This window comes from Scyliorhinus torazame, chromosome 1 (assembly GCF_047496885.1).
Source record: "Scyliorhinus torazame isolate Kashiwa2021f chromosome 1, sScyTor2.1, whole genome shotgun sequence".
Classification (NCBI taxonomy): domain Eukaryota; kingdom Metazoa; phylum Chordata; class Chondrichthyes; order Carcharhiniformes; family Scyliorhinidae; genus Scyliorhinus; species Scyliorhinus torazame.
In genome coordinates, this window is record NC_092707.1 from 63,242,149 (window position 1) to 63,262,432 (window position 20,284).

Below are 20,284 nucleotides of genomic sequence, written 5' to 3' on the forward strand. Positions count from 1 at the left end.
ATTGCGTAAAGGGATAGACAGGGTAGATGCAGACAAGGTGTTTACACTGGTTGTGGAGTCTAGAATGAGGGGGACAACATTTCAAAATAAGAAGGCAGACATTTAGGACTGGGATTAGGAGAATTTGTTTTATTCAAAGGGTTGTGAACCTTTGGAATTCTCTACCCCAGAGGGCTGTGGAAACTCAGTCACTGAATATGCTTAAAACAGAGATTGACAGATTTCTGAATACTAATGACATAAAGGGGTAAACGGATATTCAAAGAATTCCTACAGTGCAGAAGGCCATTCGGCCCATCGAGTCTGCACCAGCCCTCTGAAAGAGCATCCTACCTAGCCCCACTCCCCACCCTACCCCCATAACCCCACCTAACCTGCACATCTTTGGACACTAAAGGGCAGTGATAGCATGGCCAATCCACCAAACCTGCACATCTTTTGAGGAAACCGGAGCACGCGGAGGAAATCCACGCAGACACGGGGAGAATGTGTAATCTCATCATAAACAATCACCCAAAGCTGGAATCAAACCTGGTTCACTGCCACAGTGCTTACTGTGCCGCCTTGCTACATCCATTGTGGGGAAAAGGCACTGAACCATGATCATCGGAGCAAGCTTGATGGGCTAACTGGCCTTCTCCTGATCCTATCTTCCTCTCTATGTTACAGAAGAAGAATTACTCTTCCTTTTAAGTTTGCAAAATGCGACATTGACTCTAATGGGAAAATATTGAGGATTTCATTACTCTAATTTTGTCAAAAGTCTTTGTTTGCTTTAGTTTTTTATAAAGTATTTTTATTCAAATTTTAACATTTTTACATTTAAAACACATACCATTACAAAACAAAATAAACCCAACCGCAGCCCTAAACCTGCCCCCCAACACCTCAACTTACCTTCCCCACCCCCAGAACAACTGACGGTAATTAGCCCCCGAAATGTAGTATAACCAAAATCCATCTCTTATGGAACCCCTCACTCACCCCTCTTAAAGCAAATTTTATCTTTTCCAAGTAAAAGAACTCCATTAAATCCCCCAGCCAAACGGAGGCACAGGGTGGAGAAGCTGATCTCCACCCTAACAGAACCCACCCATGTGCGATCAACGAGGCGCAGGCAAAAACATCTTCCCCCACTCCCATCTGCACCTCTAGCAAGTCTGACATCCCGAATATGGGCCACATGCAAGATCATTAACATGGTGCTGAAGAACAACCACCAAAGCTTCTCAAACCTTGGGCAGGACCAGAACATGTGTATGTGATTGGCTGGGCCCCTCCCACATCGCTCACAAATAGCCTCCACCCCTTCAAACAGTCGGCTCATCCTCAACCTCATCAGGTGCGTTCTGTGTATTACCTTCAGCTGTATCAACCCCAGCCTCGCACACGAGGTTGAGGCATTCACCCTCTCAGCACCTCACACCATAACCCCTTCTCCCACTTGGCCTGTATCACCCACAAAGACGCCTTATCCACCTCCACAATCCACCCATGGATCGCCGAGATGACACCCTCCCCTCCAACCCCATCACCGTTAAACACCCCTCGAGCAGAGAGGAGGGGTGTGCCAACGGAAAGTTCGGGGGAACCTTTTTTGCAAAATCCCCCACCTGCCCTCACCACAGGGGCCCCCAAACCTCTCCCCCAACTCCTCCATACTTGCAAACCGGCATTCTAAAACCAAGTCCTTCACCTCCATCACCAGAACCTCGCATCCATCCTCTCCTGGGTCAAACCCATGGTTCCTTTGGATCGGCATCAACTTCGACCCCTCCCACAACCTAAAGTGCTATCAAAATTGCTTCCCTATTTTCAGCATGGTCACCACCACAGGACTCCCTGATAACTTCCCTGGGGCAAATGGAGTGGAGCCATTGCCAGCGCCCGCAACCCCTTGCAAGAGCCTGCCTCCATCCTCACTTACAAAGCCTCCATCTCCCTTTTCCAACCCCGCACCTTCTACACTTTGTTACCCAATTGTACAACAGATTTGGAAGGGCCAGCCACCCCCACCCCCCCCACCCCTCCCGCCGACGACTGCCACCCTCTCAGAAGTACAAACCTCCAAATCCTTGCCCACACAAATGACAAAAGCAACCTATCCACCCCCACAAAAAAATGATTTTGGTAAAAAGACCGGTAAGCACGGAAATAAAAATAAAAACCGTGGCAAAATGTTCATCTTAAACACCTGCATCCAACCTGCCATGATAGGGAAAGACTGTCCCACCTCAATAGATGCGCCTTGACCCTGCGCACCAGACACGTAACGTTCAACTTATGGAGCCGGGCCCAATCCCGAGCCACCTGCACACCCAAATACTTAAAGTGGGTTGTTGCCACCCAAAATAGCAACCCCCCTACCACAACTCCTACCTCTGGAGAAGTCACCACAAAACACTCACTTGTTCCCAAATTTAACTTATAGCCTGAAAAAGCCCCAAATCTCCAAAGCAGTCCCATTATATCCCCAGCGAAGAGTTCCCGGGTTAGAGATATACAGCAATAAATCATCAGCATACGGGGACACCCTATGCTCTACACCCCACCCCCCTCATTATCCCCCTCCATTTATCCGAGCACCTCAGCATTTTATCCAAGGGCTCTATGGCCAACGCAAACAGAAGGAGGACATGGGGCACCCCTGCCTCTTTCCCCTATGTAACAGCAACTACCCTGAATTCATCTAATCTGTGTGCACGCAGGCCATCGGATCTTTATACAACAATTTCACCTGTGCCACAAACGTAGGCCTCTAACACCGCAAACAAACAGCTCTACTTCACATGCTCAAACTTCTCCAAGTCCAGCACCACCAACCCCTCCAACTCCCTCCCTTCTTCCGGAGAAAGCACCACATTTAACAACTGCCTGCCCTGTACGAAGCCTGTCTGATCCTCCCCAATCACTCCACCAACCTAAGCGCCAACACCTTCCCCAATATCTTGCTATCCACATTCAACAGCGATATTGGCCTATATGATCCACACCCCACAGGGTCCTTGTTCTTCTTCAGCAATAATGATGCCTGTCCCATTGTCTTTGGCAGTATCCCCTTAACCACCACCTCCTCAAACATCTCCACCAACAGCGGTGCCAACTTAACAATAATGTTTATTTGTGTCACACGTAGGCTTACATTAACACTGCAATGAAGTTATTGTGAAAATCCCCCAGTCGACACATTCCGGCTCCTGTTCGGGTACACAGAGGGAAGAATTCAGGATATCCAATTCACCTAACAAGCAAGTCTTTCGGGACTTGTGGGAGGAAACTGGAGCACCCAGAGGAAACCCACGCAGACACGGGGAGAATGTGCAGTCTCCGCACATACAGTGATCCAAGCCGGGAATCAAACCCGGGTCCCTGCCGCTGTGAAGCAACAGTGCGAACCACTGTGTGCTACCATAACTTATCCATAAACTATTTATAAAACTCTACTGGGAAAACCATTCGGCCCCGGTGCCTTACCCGTCTGCGTTTTCCCTATTTCTATCCAAACTTCTTCCACCCCCAATGGCTCCTCCAACATTGCCCTCTTCTCCTCTCCTCCTTCAGGACACTCCCAAGCTCCCCAAAATTCCCTCATGTGTTACTTATCCTCCGGAGGCTTTGACTTGTACAAATCCTCCAGAACTCCTCAACTGCCTTATTCACCTGCTCCGGTGCCACCATCAGCTTGTTTTCTTTAGTTGGCACATTCTTTGTCATCTAAATTATTTGGCGGGTCCGCCATGAGCCGGCTGTATGATGATCTGCCTCTGGGGCAGCGGCCGCTCCTCCTGGAGCCGCTGCCCGGCCGCTGGGAGCCGGAGGCGCTGCAGGGGTGAGTCCGCCGCCGGCCCGGGAGGCGCTGCAGGGGGGCCCGGGGGCGATGCTGGAGGGAACGCTGAGCTCGGTGAGCCACCATCACATCAAACCCACTGGGAGCAGCCCGGAACGTTACTTTATTCTTTACATTCAGCCAACAAAAATTCACAAAAGGAAATTTGATTCAGTTGGGGTGGAGATAGAACCGAATTTTAGTGAAACCAAAAAGGTCAACACTGGCTACTTGATGTCTTCCTTGAAAGTGGAAGCAAAGGGACAAACAGATAAGATTTCAGTGGATGAGCTGAAGAGTTTGATTAATAAACCCGAGCTGTTGAGAATCTCTGAGAAGCACACACCTGATCCGAGCTTGGCATTCTGGATCCCGGAGAGAGAGATGGAAAATATTGAGTTGGAGATTGGAGATGGACTACGTCTAAAAACGAGAGGGGACAGTCCTTTTATTTTTTTCACTTGCCAAAATGGATGCAGGAATTGTGACTAAATGCATCTTTGCAGGAGGTGAGAAGATGGGAGCTTCTTGGACTGACAACATATTTACTGCAAAGTCTAAAAAGAAGCAAGATGGCAAAGCTAGCACCCCAGGAGAAGGAGCTGATGATGATGAATGGGAGGATTGAGATTGGGAAATTCAGTGAAATGAAGAAAAGGCGGCAGTTTTGGAGATTATTGAAGACGATCAGCGGTCTGAGGGTGCTTTTCACTCAACCTCTTGTGATCGCTATGCTTAAAATTCAGAACAAAACTTCACCCAGAATAAAACCAATACATAACCTCAAAAAATAAAATAAATTTAAAAAAAAAATTATTTGGCGAACAGTCACCTGGACACTACTTGCAGGTTCAATGCTGGGAACTTTTAAATAGAAATAAACATTTGAAGAAAAATGTAGCCAGTTCTATTTTCTCTGATACTGTGCTAAAATCAGTGTAGACAATTAATAACTGGAATTTTACATTGATATAGGCCGGGATTCTACATTCTCTGCCACTGCGAAAGTTAGAAAAATGGGATCGGCACCAGGTGGCAGACCCGTCCCCAGTCTCCACTCCTGCACTGTCACCTGTAACGGGCTATCCATGCTGCACTGGCAAGAACATGCAAAGTGCTGATTTGCATGCATCAACATGCAATTAACAGGCAAGAAGCCCGATTCTTACCTCCCCCCCAGGTGTTGTTCCAAATCCCACAGCTGGAAATCCACCGGGCAGGCTTTGCTGTAAGTATGGCCAAGCACAGGCCTAGCATGATGAATCCCAATGGGTCCATGATTGATGAATCCTGACCACTTCAAAGCAGCTAAGGGGTTTCAGTTTCTCTTTTGTAACTTCAGAAAGCACTTAGTATTCTTTGAGTGATCAGGGGCTGTCAATCATAATAAGAGTGTTTATAAACATTGGTGTTAGGATCAACAGAGTACTTGAAATGCATCAAGCATGAAGGGAAAGATAAATAACCCCTAGCAGATATGTCTTTACCATTAAGCTGTCAATCACACAGGCTAATGAACAAAGAACAAAGAAATGTACAGCACAGGCACAGGCCCTTCGGCCCTCCAAGCCCGTGCCGAACATGCTGCCCGACTAAACTACAATCTTCTACACTTCCTGGGTCCGTATCCCTCCATTCCCATCCTATTCATGTATTTGTCAAGATGCCCCTTAAATGTCACTATCGTCCCTGCTTCCACCACCTCCTCCGGTAGCGAGTTCCAGGCACCCACTACCCTCTGCGTAAAAAACTTGCCTCGTACATCTACTCTAAACCTTGCCCCTCTCACCTTAAACCTATGCCCCCTAGTAATTGACCCCTCTACCCCGGGGAAAAGCCCTGACTATCCACTCTGTCTATGCCCCTAATAATTTTGTAGACCTCGATCAGGTCGCCCCTCAACCTCCTTCGTTCCAGTGAGAACAAACCGAGTTTATTCAACCGCTCCTCATAGCTAATGCCCTCCATACCAGGCAACATTCTGGTAAATCTCTTCTGCACCCTCTCTAAAGCCTCCACATCCTTCTGGTAGTGTGGCGACCAGAATTGAACACTTTGAAAGATATTGCTCAGTAAAATTGAATGGAGCTTAGCATTTCAAAGGATCTCTGAGGGCTTTCTTGGAAGGCGGACACTTCAACAAAGGAATTTAGCGGAGGGAGCAGATGTTAGGAAAGGGAAAGTGGTCTTGTATTGATGCTTCACTGAACTGCTCATCAGCTGTCCGGCAGAGAAGTTCAGGCTGAGGAGGCCACTTCAGAAATTAGCAAGTCAGATGAGGAGGATGCTATTGAACAGAGACGGCTGCCTGAGATTACCATGCCAAGAGTGATCTTCAGGTTGCCCAGGACTAGGAGGGGCAGTCCAGCCATGCGACCCTCAATCCCAGGGGAAGATCCTGGGGTCAAGCCCTCACCCACAGCCCACCCAACCCCCAGAAACCTTGGAGAACCCCTATCTGCAGCCTGGCAGTGGCAGAGGGGCACATTAGCAATGGGATGACCCCCTTGACCCCTTGAGGCTCCATCCATCATGCCAGGCTAGGGTGTCACTGCCATGGTGCTAGGGAGCAGTGCAGCGATGGCAATGCCGTGGGTAGGGACTGAAGGGGGTGGCTGAAGGAGGGGGTTGGGTCACCCTCATACATATGTGGTGTGAGGGTTACCCGTTATTCCTGTAGTGGGGAAGGAGGATACCCCTCCTGATGAAGGTTTGGGGGTTGGGGTGTTCCTCTCGTCAGCCGGGGAGGTTGACATTTACGCTGTGGTGGGGGGGGCGGGGGGGGGAGGTTAAGAGGGAGCCTGCCGCTGGACTTTGGGAGCGGGACACCCTTTCTGAATGGCTGCCCAAGCGGGAGTGTGATAGGAATCCGACGCACTTGCAGCTCTGCATATATTTGCATGCCAAAGGACTGTGACTCTCACCTGGGCACCGCTCCAAACATACGTAGACTCTGGCATGGAAAATCCCACCCATAGTGTTTGGCAAGAGCAAGAAACATTTCGAGGCGAACCTTCACTTGGAAGTGGTGAGTGGAACAATTCTTCACCAACCCACTCCTCCCTCACCTAACGGCCAACGATTGGTTCCATTTTCAGGGTGATTGCTATCAAATGACTTGCTGCAGTTTTGTGATTTTTGCTGAGAGAAGGAGGGATGGGAGGGGGAAGATACAGAAATTAGAATAATGAGCTAAGAAGGAAAACAACTGTATTCAGTTTTTTTTGCAGAAATAAAGGATCGGGTTGCAGCAGTGTATGGGTATAAAATGGAAAGGCGGGCTGACCGATTCCACGCTCGAAAGTTGGTTGAAAGACTTCTCAACCAATATTGGGCTGTGCCATTTTTCAGGTATTGCCAGCAGCCACCTTAGCTGGATGTTCATCAGGGTGCTCCGCACAGACAGCAGCCTCTGAGGCCTAAGCAGCAGGCACCAGTAAAAATAATTCTTCAATTTCAACAATAGATCCTGTGGAACCAAGAGGTGGGCGGAATTCTCCAACCCCATGCCGGGTCGGAGAATTGCCAGCGGGACGCGCCACGCTGCCCCGATGCCGGGATGCGATTCTCCGCAGAGCGGAGCAGAGCAGCGCTGTGCTACTCCACTGTGGGCCGCAGAATGGGGTCCCGGAACGGGTGCCGACGCCGAAGTAAAACACTCTCGTTTTTACGCCGGCATCGGCACTTAGCCGCCCGACGGAAGAAACCCAAGAGTTCTCCCCTGACTCCACAGTACTCTCAACTCCACGCCAACTGCTACTCCCAGTGGTATTTACCTGCGGACCACTGTTGGTGAGGCAATCAGCCTGTTAGTTGATGAAGGTCACCCGCCTCCCCCTGCCCAGACAACCCCCTCACTGCCCTTTAGCAACCCTCCTTCAGTCCCTGCCCCTGACATTGCCAATTGTGCACTGCCCCATGGAAATGAGACTGGTCCCGACAGGACAACCAACTGATCCAAAATTGGGCATAGCACTTCATTTAAGATCGACCTGGAGCCTCCCAGGCGAGCCATGTGCTTCATGTGTGGGTCATGTGCTTCATGTGTGGGCCTATTCAGGCCAGAAAATCAACCTAAAAATACTTCCATCTGCTATCTTCTAGCTGACAAAAAAAACTCTCTGGGCTGCCCGGAACTGAACTCCAAACTGATAGACAGCTGCAAGCAGGTAAAGTGGCAAACGATCAAATACCATCCTTAATGCACTCAAACACATTTCCTCTGATATTACCGTTCATGAAAGCAAGTTTAATGATAGTCTGTAGCAGTATAAATTTAAGAAATAGGGCAGCAGTGCAGAAATCAGTGGATTGCTGCCTGCCTTCACTGCCACAGCAGGTTTACTTGCTTAATTGATGAGTATTTGTTTTATACCCACCAACTGTTCAAACACTGGGGTCTGGCAACCAATACAGACAAACCCGGCAGGCGGCCTGCTCATGGAGAACTCTCTTTCTGCGCAATTATCAGCTTTTGTGAGTCATTTTCAGGCTATCCCACAGCAGGCCTCGTACGCTGCATAAGCCATGCTCAGAAAGTCAAGCGGTCACATTTTTCCCTATAAAACAATCGCTTTGCAAATAGCACGTCCTCTCAAGAGCTGAGGTCACCCCCCCGATACACTTTCTCTGACATAATTGCCATTCCAGTGCACAGCAATGGTTTATTGATTACACTCCACAATGATCTGAATAAATTTCAGAAAGAGCTAAAATCCCACAAAAATAAATTAAGCGTTGGGCAGCGACAATACATTTGGCCGAGATTTTCCGTTCCAAATTCTGTGTGCTTCAATCATCAAAATATCGGGACTGTATCCCGCTGACATCAGTAATGTTGCCCAGGTGGGATTGTCATGGCTTGACAAAATATGTTAAAATATGCATAGCGCTGCTTTCACTCCAGTTAGTAGGGTCAGCCCACCAATTTGGACAGGCGTCCCAATTCCAGCATCCAAGGACAGACACCCCTCCCCACCACAATGCAATTGTTGACCCCCCCACAACCCCGCATAAATGAGGGGTATCCTCCCCCCACCAGCCGCCTCCCACCCCGCACCCCCCCCCCCCCCCATCAAGCAGGGGCCCATCGCGCCAGCACTGGGTTCGACAAAGCTCACAACAAAGCCCGCCTGTAGAGTTCCTGCTGTCGGGGTCGGAGCATAACAGGGGGTTGGGGGGTTTGTAGATTTTGGGTTTCCAGCCCATTAATGCCTTCTAATTAATGCAAATTAGCTGTTTGCCTGTTCCCGCCCGTGCGAGGCAGAATGTCCGCGATGGCCATGTGGGGGAGGGGGGCCGGAACCTGGGGATGCGTCTGCTGCCTGGCGCCAATCTCATTTTTGGCTCGACACAGGATTATCCGTCCAATCGGGATTCCGGAATTTAGCGCCGGGGAACAGAGAAACCTTGGGCGGGATTCTCCGTTGCGTCGGCAACGCACCTACGGCCGGGGATTTCCCGACGGCGTGGGGCTGCCCACAATGGGAAACCCCATTGACCGACTAGTGGACAGAAAATCGCAGGGGGCGCACTGCATCGGGGACGAAATTCTCCGGAAACGGCGCGATGTCCGTCGAGTGGCGCCCAAATGGCGCAAATCAGTCGGGCATCGCGCCGCCCCAAAGGTGCGGAATGCTCCGCATCTTTGGGGGCCGAGCCCCAACCTTAAGGGGCTAGGCCGGTGCCGGACTAATTTCCACCCGGCCAGCTGGCGGAAAAGTCCTTTGGTGCCCCGCCAGCTGGTGCGGAAATGACATCTCTGGGCGGCGCATGCGCGGGAGCGTCAGCGGTCGCTGACGGCATTCCCGCGCATGCGCAGTGGAGGGAGTCTCTTCCGCCTCCGCCATGGTGGAGACCGTGGCGAAGGCGGAAGGAAAAGAGTGCCCCCACGGCACAGGCCCGTCCGCGGATCGGTGGGCCCCGATCGCGGGCCAGGCCACCGTGGGGGCACCTCCCGGGGTCAGATCGCCCCGCGCCCCCCCCCAGGACCCCGGAGCCCGCCCGCGCCGCCTTGTCCCGCCGGTAAGGTAGGTGGTTTAATCTACGCCAGCGGGACAGGCATTTTAGTGGCGGGGCTTCGGCCCATCCGGGCCGGAGAATCGCGGGGGGTGGGCCCGCCAACCGGCACGGCGCGATTCCCGCCCCCGCCAAATATCCGGTGGTGGAGAGTTCGGCAACCGGCTGGGGCGGGATTCACACCAGCCCCCGGCGATTCTCCGACCCGGCAGGGGGGTCGGAGAATCTCGCCCCAGATAACCGGTGGGCCGGAACGGAGAACCCTTCCCTGCCCTTTATTTCAAGACATTTTGGTTAGAAAGCTACAGGCAGACTGATCGAAACAGTTAATTTTTGAAGAAGGACTCGCAGGACAGTCAATGACCTTCCTTTCGTGCTGAAGTCATGGTCAGGATTCATAATTAAGAAGTCTTCTGTTCCTCCCTGATCTCTGACCAACCCAGCCGCGAGTTCAATTTGCAGTTCAGTTACAACCGGGTTTATTGTGTGCTGCTTTCAACTGGACTTTCGACTTTTTCACCTCATTCGTAAAATAATTGTATTCTGGTGAAAAGCTGGAAATGGGTTGTGATAAAAAGAACGCGATCCATCTGACTTTAGAACCTTCACGGCACAATGCTGAGGTCTGGGACTTAAGACTTTGCTGACTGATTTTTCTTTGTCAGGAGGTGGGGGGTAAAGTTCCAGTAATGCGAAGTGAATTAAAGCAGAACTCACACTCAAAGGTATAGGTTTTAGCAGCTGTTCCTTTTGACTGTGGCCCAATAGTAGGTTCTGATGTCTCGAATGGCAGGACCACTTTATAATTCTCTTTGCTGCATTTCCTGCCTGGACTGGAGGCCCGTCAGACTGACAACTCTGCTTTTCATTTATGCTCTGCATAAGTCTCCTCCCATCTCTCCTAATTTATTCCTTTCAGGATGTTTCACTAGTCTTCTCTCCCCCATCTTACCCATCTTTCTCTGAACTGCATCAGTGCTATTCACCTCAACTACCCCTTCAGCAGTATTTTCTAATTCTAACTCAGCTCTGGGTAAAGATTATTCCGAATGCCTTCGTTGTTAGATTTATTAGTGACTGCCTTACATTTATTACATCTAATTTTGGACTCCCTACGAATGGAAACATTTTCTCACCCATCTCCTCCCCAGAGAAATCTACAGCCTTTCCTGATACATTTTTCTTCTCAGTTTGGTATCATCCTTGTGAATGTTTTGTTTTCATACCTTTGGCAATGTCTCTGTGTCTTTTCAATAACACGTTGATGATCAGAAGCGTGCACGGTACTCCAAGAGTATTCCGGCTAAGATTCGAAACACGTTGAATATTACCTTCCTGTTTTTCAGCTTTATCACTCTAGAAATGATCCCCAGTGTCTGTTCTTTTCTTGAAAGGCCTTATTAACCTATGTAACTACTGAAAATTATTTGTGAATGTGCACCCTCTGTACACCCTCTGTTCCTCTGCTCATTTTGACTTTTTATCCAAGTTTGGCCTGTTCTCTCCCAACCAAAATCTATCACTTCACACTTTTCTATATTGAAACTCTTTTTCCGATTCCATACCTACACTGCAAGTTTTTAATGCTGTATTAATTTAATGTTTATTCTCTCCCTCAATGCCAGCAAAACTAAAGAGCTGGTAATTGACTTCAGGAAGCAAAGTACTGTACACACCCCTGTCAGCATCAACGTGGCCGAGGTGGAGATGGTTAGCAGTTTCAAATTCCTAGGGGTGCACATCTCCAAAAATCTGTCCTGGTCCACCCACGTCAACGCTACCACCAAGAAAGCACAACAGCGCCTATAATTCCTCAGGAAACTAAGGAAATTCGGCATGTCCGCATTGATTCTTACCAACTTTTACAGATGCACCATAGAAAGCATCCTATCAGGCTGCATCACAGCCTGGTATGGCAACTGCTCGGCCCAGGACCGCAAGAAACTTCAGAGAGTCGTGAACACCGCCCAGTCCATCACACGAACCTGCCTCCCATCCATTTACTCCATCTACACCTCCCACTGCCTGGGGAAAGTGGGCAGTATAATCAAAGATCCCTCCCACCCGGCTTACTCACTCTTCCAACTTCTTCCATCGGGCAGGAGATACAGAAGTCTGAGAACACGCACGAACAGACTCAAAAACAGCTTCTTCCCCGCTGTCACCAGACTCCTAAATGACCCTCTTATGGATTGATTTCATTAACACTACACCCTGTATGCTTCATCCGATGCCGGTGCTTATGTAGTTACATTGTATATGTTGTGTTGCCCTATTATGTATTTTCTTTTATTCCCTTTTCTTCTCATGTATTTAATGATCTGTTGAGCTGCTCGCAGAAAAATACTTTTCACTGTACCTCGGTACACGTGACAATAAACAAATCCAATCCAATCCAATCCAATGTTTAGTAAATACCCCCTGAACTTTCCCCTCCCTTAACGGTTCTCACTATGGTTCTGTGAAGCATTTGGGGATGTTATTCGGTTAAAGGTGCTACTGTAATGATATGTAGACAGACATGTAACTAAAGGGTTAATCACAACACCTAGCTGTGACACCACCACTAGTGGGCACCACCAGATCACACTATATAACTGAGCTCCCAAAGGCTCTTGGTCTCTTTTCAGGCAGGAGTAGCTGCATAGCAGTAGCATAGTATAGTTAGATCACAGCCTAGACATCACGTGTAGTTCAGATACAGTTTATATGGTTATATCTCATTACTTTATTTCTAGGATTAGTTCAGTAGAGTATCAAACTCATTTATTAGATTTATCGTTACTTAATAAATTTGTTTACTTTGCATCGAAGACTCGGGTATTCTTCAAGATCATCTGCAACCAGTCATGACAGATAATTACTTTAACCAAGTAATACAACATGCTACCAGGAGTAGCAATATAGTACAACACATAAATGCAAGTTACATTTGTTTTTCTTGAAGACCAATGTTTTCTTTTCCCCTCTGCCAATTTTATCCCCTGCCCTACTCTACTGAAGGTCTTTTGTTGCTGGAATAGTTTCACAGGCACCAGATGCCCTCTTCAACTACAAACACTGATTGACAATGAATGATTTAATGCTCCTCCCCCTAACCCATAGATACTGAGGCTACTTTATCTCCCGTCGATTTCGGCGGGAGAACAGCTGGTGAGTCAGTTTCAGCGGGAGCATTGCGGAAGTGGCTGCTGGGAGGTAAGTCAACCTTTAAAAGCACTTGTCTTTGCAGGGGCAGGCCAGTCGATTTCGGCGGGAGAACAGCTGGTGAGTCAGTTTCAGCGGGAGCATTGCGGAAGTGGCTGCTGGGAGGTAAGTCTGTCCTTTAAAAGCACTTGTCTTTGCAGGGGCAGGCCAGTCGATTTCGGCGGGAGAATCAGCTGGTGAGTCAGTTTCAGCGGGAGCATTGCGGAAGTGGCTGCTGGGAGGTAAGTCAACCTTTAAAAGCACTTGTCTTTGCAGGGGCAGGCCAGTCGATTTCGGCGTGAGAACAGCTGGTGACTCAGTTTCAGCGGGAGCACTGCGGAAGTGGCTGCTGGGAGGTAAGTCAACATTTAAAAGCACTTGTCTTTGCAGGGGCAGGCCAGTCGATTTCGGCGGGAGAACAGCTGGTGAGTCAGTTTCAGCGGTAGCATTGCGGAAGTGGTTGCTGGGAGGTACGTCTGTCCTTTAAAAGCACTTGTCTTTGCAGGGGCAGGCTCGTCGATTTCGGCGGGAGAACAGCTGGTGAGTCAGTTTCAGTGGGAGCATTGCGGAAGTGGCTGCTGGGAGGTAAGTCTGTCCTTTAAAAGCACTTGTCTTTACAGGGGCAGGCCAGTCGATTTCAGCGGGAGAATCAGCTGGTGAGTCAGTTTCAGCGGGAGCATTGCGGAAGTGGTTGCTGGGAGGTAAGTCTGTCCTTTAAAAGCACTTGTCTTTGCAGGGGCAGGCCAGTCGATTTCGGCGTGAGAACAGCTGGTGAGTCAGTTTCAGCGGGAGCATTGCGGAAGTGGCTGCTGGGATGTGAGTCTGTCCTTTAAAAGCACTTGTCTTTGCAGGGGCAGGCCAGTCGATTTCGGCGGGAGAATCAGCTGGTGAGTCAGTTTCAGCGGGAGCATTGCGGAAGTGGCTGCTGGGAGGTAAGTCAACTTTTAAAAGCACCTGTCTTTGCAGGGGCAGGCCAGTCGATTTCGGCGTGAGAACAGCTGGTGAGTCAGTTTCAGCGGGAGCAGTGCGGAAGTGGCTGCTGGGAGGTAAGTCAACCTTTAAAAGCACTTGTCTTTGCAGGGGCAGGCCAGTCGATTTCGGCGGGAGAACAGCTGGTGAGTCAGTTTCAGTGGGAGCATTGCGGAAGTGGTTGCTGGGAGGTAAGTCTGTCCTTTAAAAGCACTTGTCTTTGCAGGGGCAGGCCAGTCGATTTCGGCGGGAGAATCAGCTGGTGAGTCAGTTTCAGCGGGAGCATTGCGGAAGTGGCTGCTGGGAGGTAAGTCAACCTTTAAAAGCACTTGTCTTTGCAGGGGCAGGCCAGTCGATTTCGGCGGGAGAACAGCTGGTGAGTCAGTTTCAGCGGGAGCATTGCGGAAGTGGCTGCTGGGAGGTAAGTCAACCTTTAAAAGCACTTGTCTTTGCAGGGGCAGGCCAGTCGATTTCGGCGGGAGAATCAGCTGGTGAGTCAGTTTCAGCGGGAGCATTGCGGAAGTGGCTGCTGGGAGGTAAGTCAACCTTTAAAAGCACTTGTCTTTGCAGGGGCAGGCCAGTCGATTTCGGCGTGAGAACAGCTGGTGAGTCAGTTTCAGCGGGAGCACTGCGGAAGTGGCTGCTGGGAGGTAAGTCAACATTTAAAAGCACTTGTCTTTGCAGGGGCAGGCTCGTCGATTTCGGCGGGAGAACAGCTGGTGAGTCAGTTTCAGCGGGAGCATTGCGGAAGTGGCTGCTGGGAGGTAAGTCTGTCCTTTAAAAACACTTGTCTTTACAGGGGCAGGCCAGTCGATTTCGGCGGGAGAATCAGCTGGTGAGTCAGTTTCAGCGGGAGCATTGCGGAAGTGGCTGCTGGGAGGTAAGTCAACCTTTAAAAGCACTTGTCTTTGCAGGGGCAGGCCAGTCGATTTCGGCGGGGGAACAGCTGGTGAGTCAGTTTCAGCGGGAGCATTGCGGAAGTGGCTGCTGGGATGTAAGTCTGTCCTTTAAAAGCACTTGTCTTTGCAGGGGCAGGCCAGTCGATTTCGGCGGGAGAATCAGCTGGTGAGTCAGTGTCAGCGGGAGCATTGCGGAAGTGGCTGCTGGGAGGTAAGTCAACCTTTAAAAGCACCTGTCTTTGCAGGGGCAGGCAAGTCGATTTCGGCGTGAGAACAGCTGGTGAGTCAGTTTCAGCGGGAGCATTGCGGAAGTGGTTGCTGGGAGGTAAGTCTGTCCTTTAAAAGCACTTGTCTTTGCAGGGGCAGGCCAGTCGATTTCGGCGGGGGAACAGCTGGTGAGTCAGTTTCAGCGGGAGCATTGCGGAAGTGGCTGCTGGGAGGTAAGTCTGTCCTTTAAAAGCACTTGTCTTTACAGGGGCAGGCCAGTCGATTTCGGCGGGAGAATCAGCTGGTGAGTCAGTTTCAGCGGGAGCATTGCGGAAGTGGTTGCTGGGATGTAAGTCTGTCCTTTAAAAGCACTTGTCTTTGCAGGGGCAGGCCAGTCGATTTCGGCGGGGGAACAGCTGGTGAGTCAGTTTCAGCGGGAGCATTGCGGAAGTGGCTGCTGGGATGTAAGTCTGTCCTTTAAAAGCACTTGTCTTTGCAGGGGCAGGCCAGTCGATTTCGGCGGGAGAATCAGCTGGTGAGTCAGTGTCAGCGGGAGCATTGCGGAAGTGGCTGCTGGGAGGTAAGTCAACCTTTAAAAGCACCTGTCTTTGCAGGGGCAGGCCAGTCGATTTCGGCGTGAGAACAGCTGGTGAGTCAGTTTCAGCGGGAGCTGTGCGGAAGTGGCTGCTGGGAGGTAAGTCAACCTTTAAAAGCACTTGTCTTTGCAGGGGCAGGCCAGTCGATTTCGGCGGGAGAACAGCTGGTGAGTCAGTTTCAGCGGGAGCATTGCGGAAGTGGCTGCTGGGAGGTAAGTCAACCTTTAAAAGCACTTGTCTTTGCAGGGGCAGGCCAGTCGATTTCGGCGTGAGAACAGCTGGTGAGTCAGTTTCAGCGGGAGCATTGCGGAAGCGGCTGCTGGGAGGTAAGTCAATCTTGAAAAGCACCTGTCTTTGCAGGGGCAGGCCAGTCGATTTCGGCGGGAGAACAGCTGGTGAGTCAGTTTCAGCGGGAGCATTGCGGAAGTGGCTGCTGGGAGGTAAGTCAACCTTTAAAAGCACTTGTCTTTGCAGGGGCAGGCCAGTCGATTTCGGCGGGAGAACAGCTGGTGAGTCAGTTTCAGCGGGAGCATTGCGGAAGTGGTTGCTGGGAGGTAAGTCTGTCCTTTAAAAGCACTTGTCTTTGCAGGGGCAGGCCAGTCGATTTCGGCGGGAGTGGAGCTGGCTGGTTAGTCAATTTCAGCAGGAGCTGAGAAGTTTTCTTTTTTTTAAAGTTAGTTTTTTAGGCGGAACAGGAAGTCGACCCGCGGACGTCTGGGAAGACCCTCACCAATAAATTCTGGTGGAGAGGAAACCCGAGACACTACACGTGTAGTGTCTCCCACCCGCCCTCCTCCTCTAACCTAATAATAAAACCCATTGGTCTGAGGTAAGTACCATATTTTATTATATTATTATTATTTTTTATAAAAATTTAATTTAGTTGTTAGCCAGATCTTGGTAGAAAGTAAGAGGAATGGCAGGGAAGGGAGTGCAATGTTCCTCCTGCAGGATGTTTGAGGTGAGGGATGCAGTTAGTGTCCCTGCTGATTTTACCTGCAGGAAGTGCTGCCATCTCCAGCTCCTCCAAGACCGAGTTAGGGAACTGGAGCTGGAGTTGGAAGAACTTCGGATCATTCGGGAGGCAGAAGGGGTCATAGATAGCAGCTTCAGGGAATTAGTTACACCAAAGATTGGAGATAGGTGGGTAACTGTAAGAGGGACGGGGAAAAAGCAGTCAGTGCAGGGATCCCCTGCGGTCGTTCCCCTGAGAAACAAGTATACCGCTTTGGATACTTGTGGGGGGGGGGACTTACCAGGGGTAAGCCATGGGGTATGGGCCTCTGGCACGGAGTCTGTCCCTGTTGCTCAGAAGGGAAGGGGGGAGAGGAGCAGAGCATTAGTAATTGGGGACTCTATAGTCAGGGGCACAGATAGGAGATTTTGTGGGAGCGTGAGAGACTCACGTTTGGTATGTTGCCTCCCAGGTGCAAGGGTACGTGATGTCTCGGATCGTGTTTTCCGGGTCCTTAGGGGGGAGGGGGAGCAGCCGCAAGTCGTGGTCCACATTGGCACTAACGACATAGGTAGGAAAGGGGACAAGGATGTCAGGCAGGCTTTCAGGGAGCTAGGATGGAAGTTCAGAACTAGAACAAACAGAGTTGTTATCTCTGGGTTGTTGCCCGTGCCACGTGATAGTGAGATGAGGAATAGGGAGAGAGAGCATTTAAACACGTGGCTACAGGGATGGTGCAGGCGGGAGGGATTCAGATTTCTGGATAACTGGGGCTTTTTCTGGGGAAGCTGGGACCTCTACAGACAGGATGGTCTACATCTGAACCTGAGGGGCACAAATATCCTGGGGGGGGAGATTTGTTAGTGCTCTTTGGGGGGGTTTGAACTAATGCAGCAGGGGCATGGGAACCTGGATTGTAGTTTTAGGGTAAGGGAGAATGAGAGTATAGAGGTCAGGAGCACAGATTTGACGTCGCAGGAGGGGGCCAGTGTTCAGGTAGGTGGTTTGAAGTGTGTCTACTTCAATGCCAGGAGTATACGAAACAAGGTAGGGGAACTGGCAGCATGGGTTGGTACCTGGGACTTCGATGTTGTGGCCATTTCGGAGACATGGATAGAGCAGGGACAGGAATGGATGTTGCAGGTTCCGGGGTTTAGGTGTTTTAGTAAGCTCAGAGAAGGAGGCAAAAGAGGGGGAGGTGTGGCGCTGCTAGTCAAGAGCAGTATTACGGTGGCAGAGAGGATGCTAGATGGGGACTCTTCTTCCGAGGTAGTATGGGCTGAAGTTAGAAACAGGAAAGGAGAGGTCACCCTGTTGGGAGTTTTTTATAGGCCTCCTAATAGTTCTAGGGATGTAGAGGAAAGGATGGCGAAGATGATTCTGGATAAGAGCGAAAGTAACAGGGTAGTTATTATGGGAGACTTTAACTTTCCAAATATTGACTGGAAAAGATATAGTTTGAGTACAATAGATGGGTCGTTTTTTGTACAGTGTGTGCAGGAGGGTTTCCTGAAACAATATGTTGACAGGCCACGTTGGATTTGGTTTTGGGTAATGAACCAGGCCAGGTGTTGGATTTGGAGGTAGGAGAGCACTTTGGGGACAGTGACCACAATTCAGTGACGTTTACGTTAATGATGGAAAGGGATAAGTATACACCGCAGGGCAAGAGTTATAGCTGGGGGAAGGGCAATTATGATGCCATTAGACGTGACTTGGGGGGGGATAAGGTGGAGAAGTAGGCTGCAAGTGTTGGGCACACTGGATAAGTGGGGCTTGTTCAAGGATCAGCTACTGCGTGTTCTTGATAAGTATGTACCGGTCAGACAGGGAGGAAGGCGTCGAGCGAGGGAACCGTGGTTTACCAAGGAAGTGGAATCTCTTGTTAAGAGGAAGAAGGAGGCCTATGTGAAGATGAAGTGTGAAGTTTCGGTTGGGGCGATGGATAGTTACAAGGTAGCGAGGAAGGATCTAAAGAGAGAGCTAAGACGAGCAAGGAGGGGACATGAGAAGTATTTGGCAGGAAGGATCAAGGAAAACCCAAAAGCTTTCTATAGGTATGTCAGGAATAAGCGAATGACTCGGGAAAGAGTAGGACCAGTCAAGGACAGGGATGGGAAATTGTGTGTGGAGTCTGAAGAGATAGGCGAGATACTAAATGAATATTTTTCGTCAGTATTCACTCAGGAAAAAAATAATTTTGTGGAGGAGAATGCTGAGCCCCAGGCTAATAGAATAGATGGCATTGAGGTACTTAGGGAAGAGGTGTTGGCAATTCTGGACAGGCTGAAAATAATAAGTCCCCGGGACCTGATGGGATTTATCCTAGGATTCTATGGGAGGCCAGGGAAGAGATTGCTGGACCTTTGGCTTTGATTTTTATGTCATCATTGGCTACAGGAATAGTGCCAGAGGACTGGAGGACAGCAAATGTGGTCCCTTTGTTCAAAAAGGGGAGCAGAGACAACCCCGGCAACTATAGACCGGTGAGCCTCATGTCTGTAGTGGGTAAAGTCTTGGAGGGGATTATAAGAGACAAGATTTATAATCATCTAGATAGGAATAATATGATCAGGGATAGTCAGCATGGCTTTGTGAAGGGTAGGTCATGCCTCACAAACCTTATTGAGTTCTTTGAGAAGGTGACTGAACAGGTAGACGAGGGTAGAGCAGTTGATGTGGTGTATATGGATTTCAGCAAAGCGTTTGATAAGTTTCCCCACGGTAGGCTATTGCAAAAAATACGGAGGCTGGGGATTGAGGGTGATTTAGAGATGTGGATCAGAAATTGGCTAGCTGAAAGAAGACAGAGGGTGGTGGTTGATGGGAAATGTTCAGAATGGAGTACAGTCACAAGTGGAGTACCACAAGGATCTGTTCTGGGGCCGTTGCTGTTTGTCATTTTTATCAATGACCTAGAGGAAGGCGCAGAAGGGTGGGTGAGTAAATTTGCAGACGATACTAAAGTCGGTGGTGTTGTCGATAGTGTGGAAGGATGTAGCAGGCTACAGAGGGATATAAATAAGCTGCAGAGCTGGGCTGAGAGGTGGCAAATGGAGTTTAATGTAGAGAAGTGTGAGGTGATTCACTTTGGAAGGAATAACAGGAATGCGGAATATTTGGCTAATGGTAAAGTTCTTGAAAGTGTGGATGAGCAGAGGGATCTAGGTATCCATGTACATAGATCCCTGAAAGTTGCCACCCAGGTTGATAGGGTTGTGAAGAAGGCCTATGGAGTGTTGGCCTTTATTGGAAGAGGGATTGAGTTCCGGAGTCGGGAGGTCATGTTGCAGCTGTACAGAACTCTGGTACGGCCGCATTTGGAGTATTGCGTACAGTTCTGGTCACCGCATTATAGGAAGGACGTGGAGGCTTTGGAGCGGGTGCAGAGGAGATTTACCAGGATGTTGCCTGGTATGGAGGGAAAATCTTATGAGGAAAGGCTGATGGACTTGAGGTTGTTTTCGTTGGATAGAAGAAGGTTAAGAGGAGACTTAATAGAGGCATACAAAATGATCAGGGGGTTGGATAGGGTGGACAGTGAGAGCCTTCTCCCGCGGATGGATATGGCTGGCACGAGGGGACATAACTTTAAACTGAGGGGTAATAGATATAGGACAGAGGTCAG

General features: G+C 49.7%; 1 protein-coding gene and 1 pseudogene across 1 annotated transcript in view; one reads left to right on the top strand and one right to left on the bottom strand.

Annotated features, from left to right (window-relative positions):
• Positions 1 to 20,284, bottom strand: part of LOC140408502 (transmembrane protein 132C-like) — a 1,621,914-nt gene that overhangs the window by 708,202 nt on the left and 893,428 nt on the right. The gene's annotated exons all lie outside the window — the stretch shown is intronic.
• Positions 3,856 to 4,554, top strand: LOC140408508 (arpin pseudogene; annotated as a pseudogene).